The sequence below is a fragment of the Phyllostomus hastatus genome, unplaced genomic scaffold (assembly GCF_019186645.2).
Source record: "Phyllostomus hastatus isolate PE091 unplaced genomic scaffold, TTU_PhHast_1.1 phas_scaffold_755, whole genome shotgun sequence".
Classification (NCBI taxonomy): domain Eukaryota; kingdom Metazoa; phylum Chordata; class Mammalia; order Chiroptera; family Phyllostomidae; genus Phyllostomus; species Phyllostomus hastatus.
In genome coordinates, this window is record NW_025334039.1 from 393,822 (window position 1) to 401,778 (window position 7,957).

A 7,957-nucleotide genomic window follows, 5' to 3' on the forward strand; every position below is an offset into this window, starting at 1 on the left:
CGGAGGAGTTGGGCCACACTGCCCTCACCCCACTCCAGCTGCCAAAGTCAGAACCTAAAGGGCTGTTCCCACAGCCAGGAGCAGAAATCCTGGGACAGCCAGGCTCCCATTCTGAGATTCCCCCCAACCCCCCTGTTCCAAAAGAGGATGTCCGGGAGTCTCCAGAGAAGCAAACACTGGTGGCCGCATGAGCTGGCCCATCTGTTTTCCTTGGCTTCTCAATGCTGGACCATGGAGACTAATTTTAACTGACCCTGCGGATCCATCCCAGATGGCCAGGAAACCCCTCCCTCAACCCTACCCCGGCCACAGCCACAGCCACAGCCAGTCCTCAGGGCTTCCTGGAGAGCTGCCAAAATTCTTAAGTTCAGAGTCATTCCTGATCCGTGTTTCAACCTCATCCATGACCAGCATGGGTCACACATACCTCTGACCCGGCCAAACTGATCTGTGCGGGTTTTCGTGAATATTTCGTGTACATTCTTGTGGCCCTAACTCTCTGTCTTCCAAGTCCCCGTTCCAAAGGCCCATTTTTGACGATGCCTTTAGAATCATCACAGACCCGGACCCACGGGAGTGATCGCCTGTCCCCGCCCCCAGATGAACTCACCTGGGGAATGACCACCTGAATAGGTACAACCAACACGGAACATGTACTAGGTGCTCTGTGGGACCTAAAGACATCATACGTGTGAACGTTTTATTCCCAGGTCCTCTTTCTCACCTGTCCAGGAGATTATAAAATGTTTCATTCACACACATTTCCCTCTCCTCTTGCCTCAGTGTGCCTGCTGAGTACGCAGAGACCCCAGGTGTCTTTGAAGTCCTTGGGGACAGAGCTGGGTCCCTGAATCACTGAGTGGAGCAGGGCCCTGCCCCTGGCCTGCATTGGACTGTGAGGTACATGGGAACCAAACCTGCGAAGCCACCGGTAAGAACTAGTGAGCCACCCAAGATTTGGGGGACTGTTTGTCGCAGCAGCTAGTGCTTTACCTCGTATACGAACACACGTGTTTGCGCTTCAGCCCTCACCCATGCCTGAAACGCAGGAAGGAGTCCTTAGCATTTACCCTCACCTTCTGCTTGGCTCCCTCCCCCCGACCTCCAAATGCCAGCAGCGCTGTCACTGTGCTCCAGATGGTGGCTCAGGACTCCCCATAGTCACTGTGCTCCTGAGGGTTTCTCGGGGTTCCCCAGGTCCTCAGGGGTTTCCTTCTCCACCTCCTCTTCCCCTCCCCAGTTCTCAGGGTGGGGCACTCTCCAGGGTCCTTCTCTTCTTCTCAACCTGCCTTCCCAGGTGACCTCTGCTGCTCCCTCTACACTAACCCAGCCTCTGGCCCTGTGCGGACACGGGGTAAATGGAGGCTTCTCCAAACCGCCAGATAAATCCCAGGTGTTCTGTGCCTCAACTCTGCGTGCGGGCCAGTGCTCTCTTGGGAGAATCGGGTCAGCGCATTCCTCTCCGAGGAATAGCTCCCAGTCCCACTAATGCAAAGACTGGGAGCCTCTCCTGTGGACCAGATGGGTTTTGAGGATGAAATTCCCCTGCGCCACGGCGATGGGAGGAGGACGAGAGGAAGCCCAGCTGCAGCCTGGCTGCAGGTCCCTGCTGCCCCTCGTGTCTCTGCTCCTGCTGGCCCCTCCCAGGGAGCGCGGAGTTGCTGGCCTCCTCCCTGGAGGGGCTTTTGGCAGGCAAGACCTGGGGAGGGAGGATGGGGTGGTGGTGCAGGGACAGGGAAGGACACTCACCTGCGGGTACTGAAAGAAGATTCAAGGAGAGGGGAGGGGGCGGGGGGGCCAGGTGGACGCTGCCCTCCCTGCTCCCCCTAGGGATGGGGCTCCACTCTGTGCCCTGCACACCAGAGGTACCCACACCCTGCGCCATCTAGGCTCCCACGCAGCTACCTTGGAGAAAGCAGGGGTGTGGCCTTCCTTGGGACCGCGGGGGGCGTGGCCCTTCTGCTGGTGGCAGGGGCCCTGTGAGCACTAGGGCTGGGCTGAGGAGGGTGTCAAAGCTGGAGAAATGCCACCACTCCCCTGGCCACCTTGCCAGAGGACGGTGCAAGCCTCCGGGACACATGCGTGTCTTTGCGCCTGCCAGGCAGAGGTCCTGCACACACTCCAGGTGCTTCTGTCCCAAGGGAGACGTGTCCCCTCCCGCCTTCGAACATGGCGCCACCATCCTCAGCCAGCGCGCACTCCCCTCTCCCCAGCCTCCCCTGCAGAGCCCCCTCCTCCTCCTCTTCGCCCTCTGCCCTGCCCCCACCCCAGATGTGGGCACCACAGCAGCTCTTAGAGGTCTCCCTCCCCCCAACAGAACAAAACACCTGGGCAGAGGTTGCCTCTGAGAGGTGGTGAGGGTGGGGGTTGAGCCAGAAGGGGCACATGGGAACTTCCTGGGTTGAGGATAACGTTCTGTATCCTGATAGGAGGTTTTGCTTACGCAGGTGCATGAATTGGTCAAGTACGTGCATTGCATCAGATGGAAATTTGACACTTCAATTAAAAATGCACACTGAGGTATTTAGGGGGAACTGGTCAGAGTCCACAATGTCCTGTGAAATGCCACATCGAAACGTAAACATCAACAGTTGCATGGAGGATGGGTAGAAATGTGATAATGCTATCAAAATGTCCATGGTAGAGTTTAAGGGGTGCGGGTATGTGGCGTTCGCTGCACAACTCCCAGCGTTGCTGCGTGCATGAAAATGTGTATAATAAACCATCGGGTGGGGATCTCTCCCGCCCCCAGACGTGTCCCCTCCGTTACGCAGTCCCCTCTGCACCTAGGGCGGTGGATCTAGGACAGCCAACCAGAACGCGGCGTCCCTGCTTGAAACCCCTCCGCGAGTCCTGGGACCCTTACCCCCCGAGGTTCCCGCCGCTCGCCGTGGTCGGCCACAGCCCGCTTCTCTGGCCGCGTCTCCCACCGCTCCCTCCGCCGCTCCGTCCGCCATGGAAGCACCGGACTAGGAGTGCTTCGCTGCACGGATCGTGCTTTCCTCAACTCCGGTGGCTGAAATTTCTGCTTTACACTGAGTCTACTGTCTTCCCCCTTCCTTCTAAGTAATGGGACTTCCCTCTCTTTTCAGTTTTAATTTATTTTTTTGAATTTATTTATTTTTATTAAGATCACATTGGTCAATAACATTATATAAGTTTTAGGTCTGTAGCATTTCAATTCGATATCTGTATACACTACAGCATACTCACCACCAAAAATCTCGTTTCCATCCGTCACCATATAACTGACACCCTTTACCCATTTCACCCTCCTCCCACCCTCTTCCACTCTTGCAACCATCATCTGCTGTCTGGATCTAAGAGTCTGTTTTTGTTCTGTTTTGTTTAGAACTCCCAGTTTTTCTCTGGAGATATGGCCATGTGGCAATAAACAGTGATTTCCCAGCCACCCTTGGAAAGAGGTGTGACCATGAGATATGCCCTGAGAGGAAGTATTGCTTACAACTGCCCAAAGTGTCCCTAAAGATAGAGGGCATGACCTTCTTTACTCTTCTTGCCTTCCTGCTGGTTGGAAGAATGGCACGATGGCTGGAGCTCTAGAGCCAAGATAGCTTAACCCAAGCTATCTTGGGTTAAGAGTTGAAGGCCGTGTGTGCAATACGCCAGAGCACTAAAGTCGGTTGAGGCTGGGTCCCTGACCTTGTGGGTACCGGACCAGCCCTGGACCACTACCTCTGGACCTCTATATGGAAGAGAAATAAATATTCTCCTGTGGAAGCCATGTTGTTTGGATTTTTCTATCACCCACAACTAAACTAGTCCTAACACACCAACTTCCACATTCTTAAACGTTTTGGTCCTTGTGTTTGGAATATCCTTTCCTCGCTTTGTTCCTGACAAACCCTTATTGATCTCTCAAGCTCCTGTTCAGGCAGTGCCTGCTGGTGACATGTTCCTTGGTGGAACTAATCATTTCCTCCTTTATGACTCCTTTGCACCTTGTATCGCAGTGAGCAGCTGCAGAGCACTCACTGTGCCAGGCACCACGCTGGGTCCTGTACACGCACCCCCTCTTCTAATCCTCACGGCCACATTTGAGATAGACGGGTAATTATTTTCCAAGCTGCCCTTTTCCAGAGAGAAAGACCCAAGCCCTGGAAAGGTGCAGTACTTTCCCTGCATCACAAAAGTAGCACGTGGGGAGCCAGGTATCTAATCCAATGTCTGGTTCCAGAGCGTTTAACCCCGTCACAAAGCGCTGCCAGCATCTGCGTACACACACCTCCCTCCCTCACTCCTAAAGCTCAGGGACTGCGCGGTGCTCGCCTTGGTGACCCAGGCCCCAGCACAGCTCCTAGAACGGGTTCTGGTCCAGGAGGACCTTCCCAGGAGGTCTCACCTCCCATAGCACCCCTGTCCCCACGTGTCCCCTGCACCTTTCCGGCTATTTCACACACTGTTTGTCACCTCTGCTTAGAAGGCCCTGCGAATGCTCCCCCACACTTTTAGATCCGGCCGATTGCCCCCCTGCACCAGGTCCTCTTCCCGTAGACCTCGGTTGCCGGCTCACCCTCCCACAGCCCTCAAATCTCGGGCGTGTAACCAACCGCTTTGCGGGGAGGGGGGGTGCGGTTCCCACTCGACTTGGAGTCCTTTGAGAGCAAGGATCATGGCTCGTTCACTTTTTTATAATTTGCAAAAACGTCTCTGGACGATACCATGAATATACAGGTGAAAACGATCCCCTACCTGGCCGGGAGGGTGTGGGCCAGCGAGCCTGGGAAGGAGGAAGGGGCGGAGCCAGAGGTAGAAACGTTTCTCTTTGTCTCCACTAGATGGCAGCACGGCCTCCCGTTGGTCAACCTTCCAATTGTCTTTGCCTTTACCCCCAGGAAGCCAAGACCCTGGACCACTCAGTTCAGAATAAGCATTCAGAGAGCTTGCTGACTCTGCCCTTTGCTGGCTGCGGTCATAAAAATGAGAGGCGGAAGAGGAAGGATCCCTAAGTTAGACCAGTTTCTAGTAGTGAAGCACAAACTCTGCCTGGGTTCGAATTTCAGGTGAGGCATTTCCTAGCTGTGGGACATCCGGCAAGTTACTTAACCTCTCTGTGACTCATTCTCCTCCTGTGTCCCATGGGGCTTCTAAAAATGTCTATCGAAAGGGGCTGCTAGGAAGGGCAGTGCCCCTGGGGTGCAGTGAATGCCGTGGGTGTCTGTGGCCTTTTCATTTCTGCTTCTAAGGAGGCTCACAGGGTGGCACTGGGGGGCTGCACCCCAAAGCAGAGAAAGGCCAGAAGATTGCACCTGTGTTGGAGCCCAGAGGGGGAAGCGGGGACACCTGCTGGGAAGGGGGTGGAGGTGGGGGCAGGGGCAGATTCCAGGAAGGGGAGCTGGAACGGGCCAGGAAGGGAGGGAGAGGGGACATGGGGGCGCTGTGGAGGTGGGGCTGGGCCCCATCCAGGTGACAGGTGCAAGGTGGAGCTGGAGGAACCATTCCAAGGCTGGGAGGAAAAGGGGGGGTGGCGGGAGGCAGTGTCCCCAGGCTACACCTGTTAACCAGAATATTATTGGGATCCTGTGTCCCCACCAGCCCCCCTCCAATAAGCCCCTCGGGGCCTCCAGGGAGAGGAGGAGTCTTCTGGGGAACTGTATTTTTAGTTCCCTGTGCCTCTCCCGGCTGCTATAAGACACCTCTCCCCACCCCCAGCCCTGCTGCCGGGCTGGAGGCTCAGGAGGACAGCTGGGGAGAAGGGGAGACCTGGTCAGTACGTGCCTGCCAGGGGCTGGGAGGAGTGGGTGGTGGGCCCGAGTGGGGTCTGGGGCGAGCCAGGAGTCCCACCGCCCCACGGAGGGCCTCGGGCGGGTGCTGCAGGCTCCAGGCCCAGCCCTGCTCCGAGTCCGGCCTGGCTCGGGTCCAGGAGGGCAGACCCTGCCAGGAAGGAGCAAGCTGAGCTGGGCTGCCTCCAAAGGGGTGGCTCCCGGGGAGGAGGAGGAGGAGGAAAGGAAGTGGTCAAGGTTGAGGGGACCTCTGGCTTTGAAGAGCCAGTGTTATTCTTTCCATCATTGGTTCCCCTTAGAATCTTAAAGCATAATTGCCTCCACTGTGGGGAGCTGATGGAGGCCCGAGGGCCAGCCATTCCCAGGCCATCTGGGCTGGACTGTGTCCCTGGAAAGAGAGGGGCCTGGTGCACAGCCCCCCAGGGACTCAGACCTGTGTGGCGGGTGTGGAAGCCCCTTGCTGGGAAGTTCTCTCTGTGTGTGTTTGTGACAAGAGGCGAGAGGCGCCAGACACTGAAGAGTGCAGAACCGGTCTTTGCCCACCAGGCAGGCCCCTGGCTCGTGTCACCAGGGGCGGGCGTTCAGCCGGAGTCCCGGGGGTGTTGAGTCTGGACGAGGAAAGGCTTAGGTGAAGCTGCAGCTTCCCTCGTGAGAGGGGCCCGGCCGGTCCTCCACATCCCCAGGGGCCAGCAGAGCCGGGACCAGGGAGTGAGCAGGACAAGAAGGCATATTTCAGTTCAGTCTAAAGCAGACTCTAAAGCTGCAGGTAGTGAGCTCACGGCTCCTGGGAGCATTCCAGCCGCTGCTCCATGAGGATGTACAGGAAGATGCTGCCCTTAGTGGAAACTTGGGCGAGATGCCGTGGAAGGCCCCCGTAAGCTCCAGAACACCGTGGCCCTATAAATCCAGACTTCTCGAGCTCTACCTTTCTGTGGTTCTGGAATCTAGAACCCAAGTATCCAGAGTGGTGAACGGTGAAGACTGTGGCACTCTCGACTTCTAACTCGGGGGTCTCGAGACTCCCGAATTTGCAGGCCTGAGGATGATCCTGCCACTCTCAGAGTTTCACATTCAGGGGAGTCTGTGCCATGAGACAGAAAAAGAGAAGGGGGGTCTGAGCTGGTGGGATCCATTTGCCCCACTGGGTGTCAGACTAACCCACCTGTGCGTGTACGTGTGTGACATGAGCGTGCAAGGCTGCGGAAGGCCGTGCGCGCAAAGGCAGCTCAGCTTTCCTACTTCCTCCGCCTCCAGCTTCCCTGCTCTGGCCACTTGAAGGCTGTCAGAGGATAATTATAGCCCCCAAACAGAGCTGGCGACTCCAGGTAGCCATGGCAACCGTGGGGCAACGCCTGTTCTGTTGTAGAGATGTGTAAGTGCAAACAGATGTCGGTGCCTGCCTGTTAGCTTAAATGGGAAAACTCAGAGGGTTCATCCACTTCAAAGCCACAGGTTTCCATGCGTGTGCCCGTTAATGCGGGTGCCTGCCAAGGGCTGACAGCTTCATATTAAACACTTTAGCATCGCTAATGAGTTGATGAGATTTTAAATGCCCAGGCTGTCCCCAGACAGCTCAGGGGCTGGAGACGGGAGGAAAGCTGTCGATTCGAGTTCGGTCTTCAGCTCTGCCGCTTACCAACCTCCAAATCTTGCCCCCCGACAGCCAGGTGGGGTACTAATCGGCCCTGCCCTGTCCTGCCCCGCCACCCAGCTGGGCTCACCCTCCGGCAAGTGACCAGAAGCAAGGGCTGAAGCTGCGGAGGGTCCGAGCAGACCCCCTCAGAGCCGCCTTTCCTTTTGATCCTGGGCCTGGCACAGAGCGGGCCCTGAGTTCCTGGCTTTTGAATGAATGAATGAATGAACGAACAAATGAACAAACAAATGAACAAGTGAATGAGTGATAGCTCCCTGGAAAGTCCCTATGGCAGTTTTAGCTTCTCATTTTGCTACTGCAACTTCCACTGCTGAAGCTGGAGAGCTCCTGCAGGCCACCCAGCTCGGCGTCCCGGGCGAAGACTCATGCGTGACCTCTGAGCACACCGTCAGGGTCGGGCGCCTGACTCTTCTGGTCGTAGGAACCAGCTGACTCAATAAACAAAATGGCTCATTGAAAGGATACACCGGAGTGAGGAGTCACACAACACGCAGCAGCTCCCGGTAATCCTCCAGTGGTAACTGGGCCCGGCGTGGAGGTAACAGGCCAGCGCGGAGGG